Source organism: Hyperolius riggenbachi, chromosome 2, assembly GCF_040937935.1.
Source record: "Hyperolius riggenbachi isolate aHypRig1 chromosome 2, aHypRig1.pri, whole genome shotgun sequence".
Classification (NCBI taxonomy): domain Eukaryota; kingdom Metazoa; phylum Chordata; class Amphibia; order Anura; family Hyperoliidae; genus Hyperolius; species Hyperolius riggenbachi.
Genome location: NC_090647.1, coordinates 285,418,407 through 285,436,936, shown reverse-complemented (window position 1 = coordinate 285,436,936; position 18,530 = coordinate 285,418,407). Strand labels below are relative to the sequence as shown.

The 18,530-nt window shown below is 40.7% G+C and overlaps 1 protein-coding gene across 1 annotated transcript in view; it reads right to left on the bottom strand.

Moving 5' to 3' along the window:
• Positions 1-18,107, bottom strand: part of LOC137546430 (uncharacterized) — a 156,352-nt gene extending 138,245 nt beyond the window's left edge. The window contains exon 1 of the mRNA XM_068268893.1: positions 18,007-18,107. The gene's annotated coding sequence lies outside the window, so the exon portion shown is untranslated. The remainder of the gene's footprint in view (positions 1-18,006) is intronic.
• Positions 18,108-18,530: the final 423 nt, after the last annotated feature.

Genomic DNA, 18,530 nt, shown 5'->3' with positions numbered 1-18,530 from the left:
CCCAGAACTGAATTCCATATTCCAGATGTGGCCTTACTAGAGAGTTAAACAGGGGCAATATTATGCTAGCATCTCAAGGTTTTTTTTCCCTTTTAATGTATCCCAAAATTGTGTTAGCTTTAGCTGCAGCGGCTTGGCATTGAGTACAATTATTTAACTTGTTGTCGATGAGTACTCCTAAGTCCTTCTCCAAGTTTGATGTCCCTAACTGTATCCCATTTATTTTGTATGATGCTAGACCATTGGTACGACCAAAATGCATGACTTTACATTTTTCAACATTGAATTTCATCTGCCATTTATGTGCCCATATAGCCATCCTACACATATGTAGAAAGGACTATAAAGATGAAAAAATAAAAAAATTCGGACAGGAACTTTTCAATGCAAAAAATATCAAAAACTTTATTGACACAAACATAGAAAAAGGTAAACAACTCTTTGTTAGAGGTTCCTTGTGGATATTTCCAATACAGAATTTACAGAACAGACATCAGCTTTATTGTAGACTTAATGCAAATTTTTGAAAAAGGCAACGACACGCTCGTTTCTGGCACAAGAGGCCCTTCATCAGGCTAAGTTGCAGAAAGCACTGTCTACAAAAGAACACATAACAAGTATATATTAATAACATTAATATAATGTATACATTAATTCCAGCACCTCACAGAGGAATAACCTGAAAGTGAAAGTGATGACGCCGTGTGGACACCAGGTCCCATATCAATGGACCTCCACACTTGTCAAGGGGAAAGGAAAAAGGTGTCAATATCAGTCAAAAAGACACAAGCAGCAATGAAGAAAAGACCGGGCATATCTAAAAGACCCTGCGGACTAGTGAATATCAGTCCGCCATATATGCCATAGTATAAAGGTTGTAGAGAGAGCTACAGAGTATCAAAAAGTGACAAACCCAGAGGTCTATAAATATCGACCTTGTCACTTTAAAAGATTGAGAACATAGCGAAGAGAGATAAATCCAAAATAAATATGTTTCAGCAGACCTGCTAATCCTGTGGACAATGCACAATTTGGACACCAAGGAAGCAAAAGAGCATCTGAACCAACCAGATGTAGATTACACCTTTAATAAAACGGCATAAAGTAGCAACAATGAGTATTATGGCCAAAAACTAACAACCACCTGATCTAAACATTCTATGCGGACTAAATAAGATCCCAAATTGCTAACATATACATTGTTATCGAGGTCACAGTCCTAAAAAACCACATATACATCTTATAGGGCCTATCAATGCACCTGGAGTTTAATCAAAAACTGTAAGTTAGCCATCCTATCCAGATCCTGTTGCAATATGACACTATCTTCCTGAGAGTTGATGATTCTGCACAATTTTGTACCATCTGCAAAAATAGCAACATTGCTCACTACTGCATCTACTAGGTCATTAATAAATACATTGAAGAGCACTGGACCCAGTACAGACCCCTGTGGGACCCCACTGCTAACAGTCTCCCATTTTGAGTATGATCCATTGACCACAACTCTTTGTTTTCTGTCCATTAGCCAGTTCCCTATCCATGCACACAGACTCTTCCCCAGTCCTTGCATCCTCAACATTTTCACCAGACTTTTGTGTGGAACAGTGTTGAAGGCCTTTGCAAAGTCCAAGTATATCACATCTACGGCATTCCCAATATCCACATTAGCGTTCATAAAAGCTGAGCATGTTAGTCAAACAGGACCTGTCTTTAGTAAACCCATGTTGATGCTGAGAAATAACATTATTTTCTACTATGAAGTCATGTATAGTATCTCTTAGTAACCCCTCAAATAGTTTGCATACAACTGATGTTAAGCTTACAGGTCTATAATTTCCTGGATCTGATTTTTTGCTCTTCTTAAATAATGGGAAAACATGGGCTGTACGCCAATCCACTGGGACTCTGCCAATTGAAAGAGAGTCACAAAAGATAAGATAAAGGGGTTTCTCTATAACTGAACTTAATTCCCTTAGGATCCGAGGATGCATGCCATCCAAGCCAGGTGCCTTGTCTATTTTTTATTTATTTAGTCTTGCCTTCACTTCTTCCTGCGTTAAGTATTTAATATTACAGGTGGAAGATTGAGACTCTTCTGAATCTGTAATTTGCAACAGTCATGTTTCCCTTGTGAATAAAGCATTTAATAACTCTGTCTTACCTTAGTCATCCACCATTGAGTTCCCACCCTCATCCTTTAGGAGTCCATTACAATCAACCTTTCTTTTTTTAGAGTTGATGTACTTGTAAAACTTCTTTGGATCAGATTTGATACCCCTAGCGATTTGATTTTCAGTTTCAATCTTTGCCAGCCTAATTTCTTTTTTACAACTTTTATTGCACTCCATTCATTTTCCCCTTCATTTTATCTCTAACCTTTCTATTCATCCATAGAGGCCTTTTTTTAGAGTACGTTAAAAAAGGGTGCCGGGAAAAAAGGGTGCAGGGTTTTAAACGATAAGCATGAATAATGTTTAAAAAAAATTTGTGCTATTATTTGTTTAAAAAGAATGTTTTATAAAGTTATAAATCATTAAATAATGTGTATAAAATCGGGAATTGTAAAAACGTTAATCTTCCCTGTTTAAAAAGTGAAATGTATAGTAACGTTTTATAAAAAATTAATAAGAATGTTACTAAAACTATACTTAACCCTACTCTCACACAGAACCCTCCCTGTACCTACTCCTAACCCCTAGACCCCCTGGTGGTGCCTAAACCTAATGCCCCCCTGGTGGTGCCTAAACCTAAGGCCCCCCTGGTGGTGCCTAAACCTAAGACCCCCCTGGTGGTGCCTAAAGCTAAGACCCCCTTGTGGTGCCCAAACCTAAGACCCCCCTTGTGGTGCCCAAACCTAAGACCCCCCTGGTGGTGCCTAAACCTAAGACCCCCCTTGTGGTGCCTAAACCTAAGACCCCCCTGTGATAAGTATTAATAACGTTTTAAAAAAATATTGTTCTGTTTTTCATTTAAAAATAATGTTTTAAAAAATATTGTACTGTTTTTCGTTTAAAAATAATGTTTAAAAAATTATAAATAATTAAATAATGTGTAATCATGAGAAGCAGTTATAAAACATTAAAAGTCTCCGTGCGCCACTTGTAAAACTCTCTTTTTCTCCGATGCCCTTTTTTCCTGTTGGGCACCCATTCAACGATATTTATTATAGGAATGAATGGCGGCGCCCTTTTTGTCCACCTGCCTCATGCGCCCAAATTTCCTGCTTCCCTTTTTTTATTCCTAGACATTTTGTTTCCATATGGGATATACATACTACAATATAGATTGCGAATAAGTTTAAAAGCTTGCCATTTCCCTTCAGTGTCCTCCCCTTTTAGTACATTATCCCAGTTCACCAAACTTAGTGCCTGCCTGAGTTGATTGAACTTTGCTTTTCTAAAATTCATAGTTTTAGTGGTCCCACTTCCCCGCGGCCTATCAGTCACCAGATCAAACGTTATCATGTTGTGATCACTATTTCCCGAATGTTCTTAAACCTGCACATTTGATACATTATCTGGTCTCCCTAGTTGGTTCTGTTACCATTTGAGTCAAGTAATTGTCCTGTAGTGATGCCAGAAATCTGCTGCTTTTACCAGAATGGGTAGCCTCAATACTCCAGTCAAGGTCTGGAAAGTTGAAGTCACCCACAACTATGACCTCATTTTTACCTGCAGCTTTTTCAATCTGCTGTACTAATTGCAGTTCTGCAGCTTCATGAATATGAGGTGGTCTGTAGCATACCCAAATAAGCAATTGGCAACCTTTATTTCCACCATGAATATTTACCCAAACGGACACCACATCTTCACAATCTTCCCCCATCTCATCGTTGAGGACAGCTGTAAAAGAATTCTTAACAAAGAGACAAACCCCTCCACCTTTTTTCCCTGTTCTATCCTTCCTCAACACATTGTATCCCTCTAAATTCACTATCCAGTCATGGCTTTCATCCATCCATGTCTCGGTTATTCCCACAATGTCATAGCCTTTGTCAATCAGAATGAACTCTAGTTCATCCATTTTATTTGCAAGGCTCCGAGCATTGGTTACCATGCACTTTATGTTTTTACCACCACATTTTCCAATTTTGGTTACATTAAATGGGCTACTTGAAGTGTTACCAACTTCCTTACTCTTTACACTGTCCCCACCCCCCTCTCCACCCCCCATAATGTTAGGCTCCCACTGTTCCTAGTAGTGATACAGAGAAACACTTAAAAATTCTCCAACTTGAAACCGTATCAGTCAGATACCTTTGGACCACAATTAAACAGATACGTTTGGCCCCATGGAGTAAGCACTGACACATGATCTCAAATTTGCTGGAGACAATAAGGAGCCACAGGATTAGGGTTAGTGGATAATTAATGGGTAGGTAGTGTTACGATTATTGGTAAGCTACATAAACATTTGGTTGAAAGTATCATTCTTGGACTGAACTGTCCAACAAGCACATAGTTCAGCTTCCTGAGTAAAAGAGGCCTATGATAGATCATCTTGCTTGATGTCTCAGTTCCTGCAATAAATTCAGCGGAAGTTCCTACAGCAGGAGTCCTTTTACACTAAGCCATCTTTTCCATGGGCAGTTCATAGGCAGTGAAATGCCTCTCAAACTCTTACAACTGATTGCTGCTGCCTGATATCTGCTCACTGCTGCCTGGTAACTGCTCACTGCTGCCTGGTAACTGTTCACTGCTGCCTGGTAACTGTTCACTGCTGCCTGGTAACTGTTTGCTGAGCACACAGTTCAACAGCTCATGGAAAAGAGGCCTAACGGCCCGTTTCCACTTGGAGCGGTGTGATGCGGCTACATAGCCGCATCGCACCACGGGTGTCCTGAAACACATGCACGGCAATGGAACAGTTTCCACTTCTTGCATGTTGTGCGGAGCGGTGCGAGGTGATCCGAGAATCTGCAGCATGCTGCAGATTCTCGCACGGCCGCATCCGCCCGAAGCCGCGTCCCATCTCTTCATTTCACTTGTGCATCGGGAGATGTGGAAGTGAAGCGGCCGGCGGCGGAAGTAATGCGATGCGGCTAGGTAGCCATATTTGCATCACTTAGTAGTGGAAACGGGACCTTAATTAGTTGCTCTCAGTTTTAACTGAAAGGACAACTGATTTTTAAAGTAATGGCTAGGTTTTCCTATGGCTCAGTTCACACTATACGCATTTTAAATGAAAGCTTTTTCACAATGCACTGCCATGGTGAGGAAAAAAAAGCGTACCAACGCTTACTAATGCATACCAATGCATTAAATGTAAAAGGGCCCTTATAACTGAAAGGACAACTGATTTTCAAAGTAATGCCCATGTTTTCCTATGGCTCAGTTCACAGTATACGCATTTTAACACAAAGGTTTTTCACAATGCACTGCTACGGAAAGTTAAAACACAACAGTTTTTCAGTGTATCGTGCATGCCTAACAGCTCTGCTCCCCTCTCTGCCCAAAGAGCAGAATATGCTGCTCAGCCAGGAGCCAAGCAGTGTGTCTTTACCCTGCTGTATATGATTCCAAAAACAATGTATACAGATCATTTCAGATTATAAAAATTAAAAGTGAATATGGGACCTTAGTAGTAGGCATCATTTTAGTGTGAATAAGTATTTTTTTCTGCACAGCCCACTGCACCTGTGTAACTGCACATTGTTGTACCAGCAGTCACTGCATACCTGTTCACTGCACCTGTGCAACCGTACATTGTATTAGTCAAGTCAGTGCATACCTTTCACTTCATTCCCCCAATATGGACAAAGCAAAAGGCAGAGCCAGAGGAAGGCCACCTGGCAGGTCTGTTCGAGGTCGCACTGTCATGATTTCGTGCGGCCCTCGACCAAAGTGCAGTGTTCAGAAGAAGGCACGTGCCATCAACCCCCAATATTGTCAGAACGTAGTTGACTATTTAACACAACACCTCATCTTTCAGATTTTTTCTCAGCTTCCGCATGGAAGCGTGACATATCTTCCTCCTCCTGCTCTGATTTTGGCACCCCATTTAACACTCAGTCGGCCGCCACCACCAAAGTGCCATCACCCCAGGGCTCAGCGGTGTGGAAATTTTTGTGTGTGTCTGCCTCAGATGAGAGCAATGCCATCTGTACTCTCTGCCACCAAAAATAGAGCTGGGGAAAGACCAAGACCCACGTAGGGACAACTACCTTACGAAGGCACATGATTACAAAGCACAAACTGCCCTGAGGAACAGCTGCAAACAAAAGCAAAGTCACACAACGCAGTGGAAGATACCAGGCCGCAATTTTTTCTAAAAAGGGTCCATCTGACCACGGATGCCTGGTCTGCAAAGCACGCGCAGGCCTGCCCGAAGACTAAGTCAGTCCCCACACACAGCATCTCTGCCTGCATGCCGTGTAACTGCCTGCCCCAAGACTAAGTGGGTCCCCACACAGCATCTCTGCCTGCAGGCCGCTTGACTGCCTTTTTCGCCACCACCAACAGGGTCCACCAGGATTCCAGGCGGATTCCTGAATTTTTAAGGCCGCTATAATAATTTTTCTGGTGCGTGTACATGCCTGCCTAATTTTTGTGGCTGCACTGCGGCTGCAACAACAAAACAAAAGGCATGTACATGTGTCAATTCCCCTTCATGATCGTTACCTTGCCGCGGTGAAGGGGCTTGCGTATCACAATGAAGCAATGACCACCGGCTATATGAGTGTCTCGGGGGGTGGCACAGTCACACCAAAGTTATTAAGGTCGTTGCTTCATTGTGGACAGACCAAATTCAACCAGCTGGACAATCACAGTTGTTCTGTCATTGAGCTACCTCAGCCTGGCGACCATATGGGCTTGAAAACCGCCATGGTCTGCACTCTTTTGGTGTACGTACCACTCATCCATACAAGCATGCCATGGTCTGCACTCTTTTGGCGTCTATACCATTCATCCATGCAAACACTCAGATGTTAGACCCCTTGAAACATCTTTTCCATCACTTTTATGGCCAGCATAAATGTTTCCAGTTTTCAAAGTTCGCCTCCCCATTGAAGTTTATTGCGGTTCGTGAAAGTTCGCAAGTTCGCAAACGTTTGCGAAGGTTGGCAAACCGAAAATCGGAGGTTCGGGCCATCTCTAATTGTATGTATCCAGAGAGTTCAGACAGCAGCTAGTTGGAAGGTGAGGTGTTCTTAATTTCATTTTCACTCCCATTTCTTTGACTCTTGAGCTTTTAGCATTGTACCCATAAGAAAGTTGAAGAGAGAACTAGAAGTTTTTGCACGGTTAGAGTAGGACTCACCGTATTGGGGACACTTACTTTATAGTGTGACCAAGAGCCCCTGCTGCTGTTTTTTTTCCTGTTGTGTGCTGTAGTCCTTTGTGCTTTTAAACTGGTATAGGTTAGGTGATAGGTAAGGATTCGTCATCCAGGAGAGGTGAAATTAAAGGAATGTAGTTAGCGTCAGGAATGTCAGAGGAGAAGGAAGCGTTAAGGACGTAGCCAAAACTACTGATTAAAACAATTGTTATTGTCTTGTACACTGCATCCTATGAACTGTTTGGAAGAAGAATTTCCACAGATATCAAACAGCTGAAAGGCATTAGATGGGTTGTGGAGAAGACCTAAAATGAGGTCTCAATGAGTGACGTTTGCTGACTAGTTCTGCTGCCACACTTCACAATGCTGCCAACTCAGGCTGTAGTAGGTAACGATCTGTCTCCCAGTTAGACACACATCTTCCTGACCTAGTACTAAAAAAAAAAAAATACTATAATTTTATGCCATTAATACTTCTATATATGTATTTATTCCTATTTTACTCTCATATTCTCAGCTGGATGTGCATTGCTCTGCAGCTTGTAGTTGTGCTTTAGTCTTTAGGCAGTGCTTCTGTGAATCAACCAGTCTTCTACCCATTCTATCATTGCTGAGGAATGGTTTACCATGCTTTGCTGTAATGCTGAAGCACAGCATAAATAAAGGAGTTTATTTTCTGTGGAAAAAAAATGACATTGTCATCCTCCCTTGACAGTTAAAACGTATATAAGGTTCCAATTAAGAAAAAAATAAGAGGAATCAAAACAATGTATTGTAGATTACAGTACATTATTCAGGATACCCACTTTTACATTAAACATCCTGACTTCAGCACCAGAAACACTTCCTATAGCTATACATTGGTATATATTGGTATGTAGCCCCACACTCCCTCTGCTTTAGAAATCTCAGTAAACAAACATTCTGCATGCTCAGCCTGGGTGGTTTATTATGCTCCCCTTCCCCAGAGTATTCTGGGAGACCAGAGAGCTTTTACATTGGCTTTAGAACTCTCTGTAGACAAACATTCTGCACAGATCACCTGCCGGTACTAAAGATATTTTTTCCTCATGTAGTAAATTACAGAAAGTAAATTACGAACAGGAAGAAATTTACAATGGGCATCACTGAGTAAATAATGTATAAATTAATATTGTTAAGGGAAAAAAAGCAGTTTTATTCATTATCTTATTTAGACTACAGTTCCCCTTTAAAATGTATGTGACATGGTGCTGATGCTGCTAGATAACCTAAAAAGTGACTTCCACTAGTGCCCTTAGCAAAATATAATGTTCACATGTGAATCCCTCTTTAGTTTCCATATATAGTATAAAAGGCACATGTGAGATATCAGTAAGGACCAGTTTATATTGAATTGTATTTAGAATTTGCACAAAAGTCATATATCAGTCGTATAAATGCTCATAGTTAAATACTTCACAATTTGCTGCTGACCGTGAGGTTGATCCTGGCAATGTGCCTGCGGAGTGGACTTTTACTCATTCCCCCATCTTTGCCTGTGACATCTAGAAGTTTGTAATGCCCTTTTATCAACTCCTTCTGCCAGCCTATGGGCCAAATGCAGTCATTTAGATCAGAATGGCTTCTTTGCCATAATTCAGCCTTAGCCATGTTCAGTCCTAGATACATGTGGAGAATTTCATTAAAAATTGGACAGCAGTCATAAATAGTGATGACCTTTTAAATTAAGCTCTGAACCTTGATGCATTTGCAGGATGTATGGTTTATGAATGAAGCATTAAAAAAAAATCAGATATGAGCATCCTGAAAGAGTGTCCTACAAGACAATAGCATTAGGTTAGCAGATCTATAAAATAAAGGAATAATATTACGAACTGAGAAGGGTAGTCTGTAATAAAAAAATAAAGTTTGATTCCAAATGGTGTTTATTTTCATTTGGTATTTGCGCTGTTGGTTTGCAGTGTTAAATCTGAATGGAAGGCAGCAAGCATTTATATGTATAAAAACAAATGAATGGGCTGAATTATACAAGCACAACGTACTGGTGAAATTCCTCTTACTATACCCAAAAGTTCTGTTCTTGAGACATTGCAGCCTAGTTTTATTGCTACATTGAATGCCATTAGAGCAACAGTATGATATGATTGGCCATTGGGTAAACAACTTTTCCCATGATCCCCTGTGGCAGCATCCAGTGAGATAAGCCTGACCAGCATTTGTGTGTATAGACTGGCACCCATTGAGTTGATTGACTTAAAAAGGAACTCCAGTGAAAATAATGTAATTTAAAAAATGCTTAATTTTTATAATAATTATGAATAAATGATTGTAAGCGTTTGCTCATTGTAAAATTTTTCCTCTCTCTGATTTGCATTCAGATTTTTATCACATGGTGACATTTGACAGCTGACATCAACTGTGAGAGGGGTTTTACCACAAAATCAGCCATACAGAGCCTCTGATGATCCGTTTGTGAAAAGGAATAGATTTCTCATGGGAAAGGGGGTATCAGCTACTGATTGGGATGAAGTTCAATTTTTTGTTACGGTTTCGCTTTAATTTTGAGAACACTGGGGAACATAAGTGATCAAGCAAACTTGGACTTTATTTTTTATACATTTCCCACTATTGGGTGGTAAAAGTTTGCAGCCCTCACCAAACTATACGATGGATTGCTGAAAGAGTTTTGAAGTGGTGCTTGGGTTAATATAAGTTGAGGTGGGGAAAGTGGTGTACACCATAGGTCATAGCCCATGAGTTCTTGGGTGCTCAGACCAATGCTTGCTAACTGGACAACCAATAGATCAATAACGTAAATGTTTAGAACTCCAATCAATATATCATCTTTACTGCTGCTGCATAGTAACCAACGTTTCAAGACAACAATGTTTCTCTTATTAACCACTTGAGGACCACAGTGGTAAACCCCCCTAAAGACCAGGCACATTTTTACTAAAATGGCCACTGCAGCTTTAAGGCACACGAGTGATCCCCCCCCCTTTTCCCCCCACCAACAGAGCTCTCTTTTCTGTGCTCCCCAGCCCACCCCTGCCGTTTTTATTTTTTTTTCATAAATATTTATCTCTTTATTTTTCTATTATTTTTTTACATTTTTTTCTCTGTTGTATCCCAAATCCCTCCCTCCCCCCAGCCGGCAAAATCACGGCGATCGGCTGTCATAGGCTTCAGCCTATGAGAGCTGATCACTCTCCTGTGTCCCAGGGGGACAGCCATGTCACACGACTGTCCCCAGTATAGCACTGCTGCTGATCGCAACGTTGCACATGTAAATTGATGGCGGTTTTGCCATCTTTACAGTCTCCCGAATGGCAATTGCGCGCGCAACCTGCACGCGATCTCCTGCAAAACAGAGCCCCAGGACTTGACGCCAATCGGCGTTAGGCGGTCCTTTGGCTGCCACCGCGGCCACGCCCATCAGCGTCAGCTGGTCGGCAAGAAGTTAAAGGAACAAAATGCCACAACTTGTGCGCACACAAGGAGAAAGTTAGACGTTCACTCTTGGATGTCTGCATCATTTCCTCATTAATCTGTGCTAATACAGTTATGTGTATCACCTGTAGCACAAACCTATTATTTAATACATCAAGCTATCCATGGAATAATTAACGAACAACTCTGGTGCAAAGTAAAAAAAACTAATACATTTCTAATGGTATCAAGTTATAAATTTTCGGCACATTCTTTTTTTTTTTGATTTTTCATTTGGTCTTCCGTATTACAAAATCCACACAGATAAATACAAAACATTTCCCAATACAGTGGCTTAACATAGCCTATTTAAATATCATCCTCAACTACATAATTGGCTTATCTCCTATCTCACAATAAGACCAATTTTAAAATTTTCATCCCGCCCCCCTTTTTTTCCCATCGCATTTTTCCGTTCTTTATTCCATTATATAAACAGTACTGTAAATACGCGAGTATAAGTCTAGAAACTTAGGTCTGATTCACTTCATACAAGTATAGGGGTCCACTTATACATGAGTCATGGGCAACACTGAGCACACTGAGTAATGTGTAATCTGCACTTTTATCTGTATACTACAGCCTTTAAAAGTAAAACAAGCCAGAAAGTGCCCAGAGAGAATACAGCACACAGAAAAAAAAAGATAAGCTGATTTTCATGTTTGGCTTTCAGATGTGTCTAATTCAAAAAGAGGACCTGAGGACAGATATTGTACTGTACGTATGTGAACTGACAACTGGTAGTAGTGTATTAATGTACACCTTACTCAGAGAAAATGTTTTCAAATAAAAGCAGATTAAATACGCAGGCATCCAGATTAATATTACCAGTAGTTAAGATCCTGTGCAAGTAAATAACAGTGAAAAAAATGCTATGGAAAGCTTGTCTCATAGTTCAAGAAGCAGATAGCATCCCACCTGCTTAGTATTTAAAAGTGTATTTAAGAATGCCAAATGGACAGTAGCATTTGTGAACTGGTAAAATGATGTGCTAGAAAATCGGGCACATATGAGAAGTGGACAAATTGGGCCCCGCCATTGACTCTAATGTTAAATATCAGCTATTGGGCGCACAACTGGACGAATCGGGCACCTGTTAAACTGTTTTGCACCTCTTTTTATCTATCATTTTTACGATATTTAAATGGGAAGTATCTTTATAAAAATTGTTTTCACAATTATAATTTTTAAAAATTATCGTTTTAACTTTTCAGTATTTTGATATTGTATTTTTTTAATCAATTTTACATTATTTTTAGTATTATAATTATGTAAATTATCATTTTTGACATGTAATTTTACCTTTTTTTAAAATAATATTTACATTCATTTGGAGACTTTTTCATTTTGGGGTCTTAAGGTTAGCACCACTGGGGGGGGGGGGGGAGGGGGGGTTGGGGGGGTTAGGGTTAGGCACCACCAGGGGAGTCTTAGGGTTAGGCACCATCAGGGGGGCCAAAGGGTTAGGGATAGGTAGAGGGAGGGTTCTGTATGAAAGTAGGGTTAGGTTTAGTAGTAATAAGACAAACTTTAAGTTTTAATTTTTTCAATCACCTAAATCAGTAACACTAAAATTCTTTGTGATTGATGGAAAGGTGTTACATTGGACTTAAAAAATCAGCCACCCAAATTTTTCTGAAACAAAAATATATGATTAATATTACAACTAATGTTTTGTACCATTTAATTTATACTTTACATTTATTTTACTGGTAACATGTTATTGCTAAATATCAGACAGAAACACAATTAAACATAAACTATGTGTCTCTGGAATAATAAAAATCGCTAAAAATGAATTTTAAACAAATTGATAATTTAAAACGAAATGTATTTGTAAAATGATATTTTTATACTTATTATTGTAAAATAAGGAATTCAGCTGTATCCTGCTCCCTTTTTTCATAGCGCCTCTATTTCAGGTACGCAGATGGTTATTAAAAGTGCTTAGAGCTGTTCTTTAAGGTTTGGTGTTTTTCTTTGGCCTGGTTCACTTGTTCTATTCAGCTTTGTAATTTTTATGGTACATTTTAAGAAATGATGATTACTTTTCCCTTACTTTATTCAGTACCTGCTGACACCAAGGGCCTTCTGTCTCCTACCACCCTCTTATCATTGCCAGATTTCCACTCATCTCCAAGGATTATGTACTAATTATTACCGTTCAGACCCTCACTTAACCGCAGATGCGCATTTTCGTTTAAACTAATGAGAGCTGATGAAAGGGAGACATATCGTGCTTGGAAAACTGTTTCTTTAATTAGGAATCTGTAATTGAATATAGTCTTCATTGCGAATCCAATTAAGGTGGGATTATATAGAACTCCCTCACTTTTAACACTTGCCAGAAGGGGTTAAAAGGAAATGTCTTTCCTTGTATTCCAGCCCTAAACAAGTATCTTGAGGAATGGATATACATTAAGACATAAAATGGAAGGAGGAAATGAGAGAAGATAGATGGGAGTGTTGGGAGCAGAAAAGGCCATGAGCTGGAATTATGAGTATCAGGGCCCACATCTGTATGCGAACAGCTGTGGACACGTACATGGATGGTCTGTTGGCTACATGTAGCTGAGAACATCTTGACAAATTATAATATCAGGAGAGTCATATGAAGACATTTCATAGTCTTGTAAGAGCTGTTGGTATATGCATTGTACTAAATTATATCTTTGCAAAAATCTTAAAGGGCTATATTAGTTTAGACTACGGTATATAACATTCTTTAGTGTATTTAGCCCGCATGGCAAAACAGTTTTCATATGGTCCACTGTTACCCATGATAAGTGGGGGATATTGTTATGTGACTACTACTGCGTTGCATTACCCTGCTGGTGTATGTTGCTAAGTTTAGTTTATTTTGTAATGTTGCATGGAATGTAGATAGGTTCAAAGTTTGAACCTTTGGTAGATCCAAAACTGAATATACATTTAGGCCATGGATATATTCACCATGAAAATTGTTGTATAATTTATGAGGTTCTTAAAAAGACTCTGAAGTCTCATAAAATTCACCTTTTTATTTTAAAAATCTCTTTTTACATCACTGCCCTAACTAATGCGCCTCATCCCCGCGGCTGAACACTAAGTAAATCCCCCAAACTCCCCCTTAACTCCCCCCGCAAAATCCACGACTTTATTGGTCGTGGATTTTGCTGCTGGAGGAGGCAGAGCTTTCAGCTGCAGCTCTGCCTCCATGCGTGTCAATCCACACGTTTCTCCGCCTCTCCTCGCCCCTCTCAGTGAAGGAAGACTGAGAGGGGCGGGGGAGAGGCGGCGATCCACACTGATAGATGCGTGAAGAGGCAGAGCTACAGCCAAAAGCTCTGCCTCTCACGGAAGCACTCCCCGCAGTGTGACCCGGGGAGTTTGGGGGATTTCATTTTTTAGTTAGGGAAGTGATGTAAAATAGATTTTTAAAATAAAAAGGTAAATTTTATGAGACTTCAGAGTCTCTTTAATAATTTGTTTTGTATGCAATTTGTACTTTTATTGCTCTGAGCCCTTGAGGGGACTCCATTTTCTCAATATGTAAATGTGGTTATTGACTCAACCTTTGCAAATAAAAAATATGTTAAAAAAATCCCCATGATAACTATGTCTTATTAACAAGTCTTGCCATCTCCCTATGCCCATTCCTGCCGGGATACACGCTTAAAGCTAAATATACTTACATCAGATTGGAAGGCTCTGGATGGTCCAGTGGCTTCCCTGATCCTCATAGAGTCCATTGCTCCACCCTCTCTATGTTCTGGTCACACTCTTGACTGTGGACAAGTGCATCCGGACTGGTCATGCATGAGGGCTCAAACCCACTAGCAGCCTTTTCTAAGCGCTAGTGATTTGAAAAAGCTCTTGCTAATTCAATGCTATGGGGGATTTTTGTAAAATCACATTGCTCAAGTGGGATCACACCCATAGCATTACATTAGCAAGAGCTTTTCAAATCACAATGTGCTTAGAAAAGCGCTCCTAGTGGGTTCCAGGCCTTAGTAAGGAGTGCATATGCAGTTTTTTTCACTGCACACAATAAACTTCCTTCTACTGGGCATGTGCAGACCTTACTCATGCATGCTCAGTCTGGATTCACTTGCCCATGGCCTGGAGTGCAGCCAGAAGAAACCTACTCAAGCTTTTCTCAGATAGGTTTAGAAGGGACAGTGGGCTATAGGATCCAGGAAGCCTCTGGACCATCTGTAGGCTTCTCTACTGAGGTAAATATCTATCTTTTTTTCTAACTTCAGGTGTATTTGTACCCTGGAATCAGGAGTACTAGCCAAGAGCTAATCAGAAAGGCTCCAACGTAAATGTTTTGGTTAGCTTATATCAAAGAAATTATGTCTCCAAATCTAGCTGGAACTGCAGGCTAGGAATGGTCAATGAGATGCAAATTGTTTCAAGTTCATACAGGATTATGCAAATTCTACATGCAAATGTATGCAGCTTGAAAATGGACCAATCCAATCTTTCCTTGGCCAGATTTGATTGGTCCATCAAGCTGCATACCTTCACATTCATAATTTGCATAATTATCTATAAACAATTTGCATCTAATTGACCATCCGTAATGCAGACTAAAAGAATCTAAAAAAAAATCCATACCATTAAATATGTACAACTAACCTCTTATCCCTCATCTTAACCTCTACCCAGAGCCAGATTGAGGTCAAATTGTGTCCTGGGCAAGGTGTACATTTGGGCACTTCTGTTTTTATAACATACTTTAGGTATTCCAGTTATCTCACTTTGGGGCATATCCTATTCAAGGCGATAAGTAGCTTGCAGATGCGAGCTACTAATCACCTTGCCATCGCACGAGGATTACCAGCAAATCCTATTGACCATATCCTTCGCGCGACGGCCGATCGTTAGGGAGCATTACTCAGGCGAAAGCCTGAGCGATGCTCCCTTTTACCGAGCGATGGGGAGTGTGGTTTACGCTGTGGTGCTGTCCATCAGCACCACGCCTCACTCCCAACACATGCGAACTCGCCCGCCGAACATCGCCGACATCTTCCGCCGCAGCATCTGGGGGTCTCTTTTAATAAGGAGACCCCCAGAGCTCCCCGTCGGGTCGCCGCACAGTTTAGAAGCCCCCACGCAGCTCTGCAAAGGCTCCCCTGTCATATGTACCGCCGCCGATCACCCGCCGCCTCTCGCCACAAAATCCGTCACGTAATTACAGTGTATCTAACACTGTAATTACTGTCCGCATAGAAGGAGCCCGGGCAAAGCATCTTTGAATCTGCAGCCGGGCTCCCCATTGGTCTGCTGTCTGAACCAATAAAATGGCTCAGACAGCGGACCAATGGGGAGCCCGGCTGCAGATTCAAAGATGCTTTGCCCGGGCTCCTTCTATGCGCACAGTAATTACAGTGTTAGATACATTGTAATTACGTGACGGATTTTGCGGCGAGAGGTGGCGGGTGATCGGCGGCGGTACATATGACACGGGAGCCTTTGCAGAGCTGCGCGGGGGCTTCTAAACTGTGCGGCGACCCGATGGGGAGCTCTGGGGGTCTCCTTATTAAAGGAGACCCCCAGATGCTGCAGCGACGACGTGCGTTAGCTAGTTTAGACCTGCTTTTTGCAGGTCTAAGCTAACGCTCATGTCTGCCGGGAAGCATCGCTTCCCGGAGACATGATAAGGGTAATTGGATTCCGTGGTAAGAACTCGCTAGGCGATTATATCGCCCAAGCGAGTTCTTTTCTGCCTGGGGGGGTCTAAAGTTTAATTAGATTAGGCGATGCCCCCATCGCCTAAGTTAAGAACTCGCCAGTGCTTTGCGCTGGCGAGTTCAGCAATAGAATATGGCCCCTAATGCTTAAAAATACTGGATTGCTAATTGGCTTTCCCAAAACTATGGCCTACATTGTGAAAGGAGCATTTGATTTTTAACCCAATTACCTTAGCCCCGGAATTGCAAATAATGATGCTTTGGCTTAGAATGGCTGTGATGGCCTAAGCAACAGGTGAGCACTGCAACAGACAGCAGTAAATATGGTGTCTGCCACAATGAAAAGGTGGTGTCTTGCAAACTATCCATGCAGCCTTCAACTTGCATTGCTTGTGTATCCACACCAGCAATGTGTGGTTCCAGTAGCAGGTAAAGTGCAACATTCCAGAGAGAAGTGGTCAGTAGGAAGATGTCAAAGGACCTAGCAGCCCAATATGTGTCACGGTTAAGAGGTCAATAAATAAATAGATAAACAAACACACCTGTATGGTTCCCGGAAGGAACCCCACCAGGATAAAACCTGGGTTTCACAGTACATATATTAGCAGTGCATAAATAGTATACAGTAATAGTGAGTCTATAAATTGTGCAAAAAGATGCAAGAAATACTGAATTCATGGAGTGGAACAGCATATAGAGGAAAATAAGGGAATAAATAAATCATGTGCAAAGTGCACAAGAGAGTGACAATAGTGATACTTAGCCTTGGTTTGATTAGCAGGTAAAGTGCAACAATCCAGAGTGAAGTGGTTAGTAGTGGGATGATAAAGGACCTAGCAGCCCAACACACGTCATGGTAATGCCCGAGTGCTGGTGACTTGCATGTGTCATGTTCTTATGACTTTACAGATTTTTTACTGCAAAGCACCTTTCAAACCTTGTATGTGCCAGCTACTGGCATGTAGCCCTGCCCCCTTGCAGACAAGTGACGCTTCTGTGGCAGTCTCTATCTCTAATACAGAGAGTGCCATGGCACTCATTGTAAACGGGGTGGGGCTATATGCCAGTAGTCGTCGCATAAAGGGCACGAAGGGTGAATTACAGCAAAAACACCAGTAAGAATATTATACGTTTTTATAGGAACGTGATACCGGCAATGTGGGTTTCAGACTTTATTGTCTCTTTAAATTTTGTGTGTAAAGACTTTATGCATGTAAATCATAATGTATGTGATGTGCATTATAATAATGTGTGTAAATCAATGCCCTACAGCATAACTCGGCTTTGTGAATCACTCTTTTAGTGTCTAACAAAGCTTACAGCAATTATAAGAAACAATAGATAAAAACAAAACAATTCTGCCCTCGAGAGCTTGCAACATAATAGTGTAGTGTAGAAAGCCTGCATATATACAAATGCAAGGAGATGATTCTTGATGGGGATACGAGAACATTTTGTACAAAGTGAAGGTTGTGGTTGGGTGTTAGGTGGAGATACATGGATGGAATAGATTGTGAAGAACTTTGTAGCTTAGAACTTATATAGGTAGAAAAAAACGTTTTGTAAAAAATAATACCTTTTAATGGCTAACTAATAGAGTTAAATGATGCAAGCTTTCTGGGATCTAGCCTTCTTCAGGCATATTTCCAGATGTAAGGTGAAGTAAAACACTGATGCAGATAAATGGTAAATACGAAGATGACAGTTGTGCTGGTTACTGATTATCCGTTAGGTGTCAGGTGATCAGCAGGCTGGAGCCAGTGAGTTAGTGCAACTATACATGAAATCCAGCAGGTTTCTGAAGATCATGAAGCCAAATCAATCATGTTACATAAGGTGTCATGAATCCTGTTCCACAATTTAAACCTTCTGTTAATGTCTTGAACATTTTCATAAATTTGTACTCAGAAGTTTTTCTTGATTGATCATTTTCGAAGTTACCCTTAAAGCGGAATATAACCCTGCATTTCAACTTTGCTCTAAAACATTATTTACAGTATATTATATGCAACCAGCATTTTTTTTTATTACTAGACCAGCATTGTAAGGGTTACACACAGCTTTAAAGTTCCTTTAGATTTCTGCAGACGCATCCGAAGC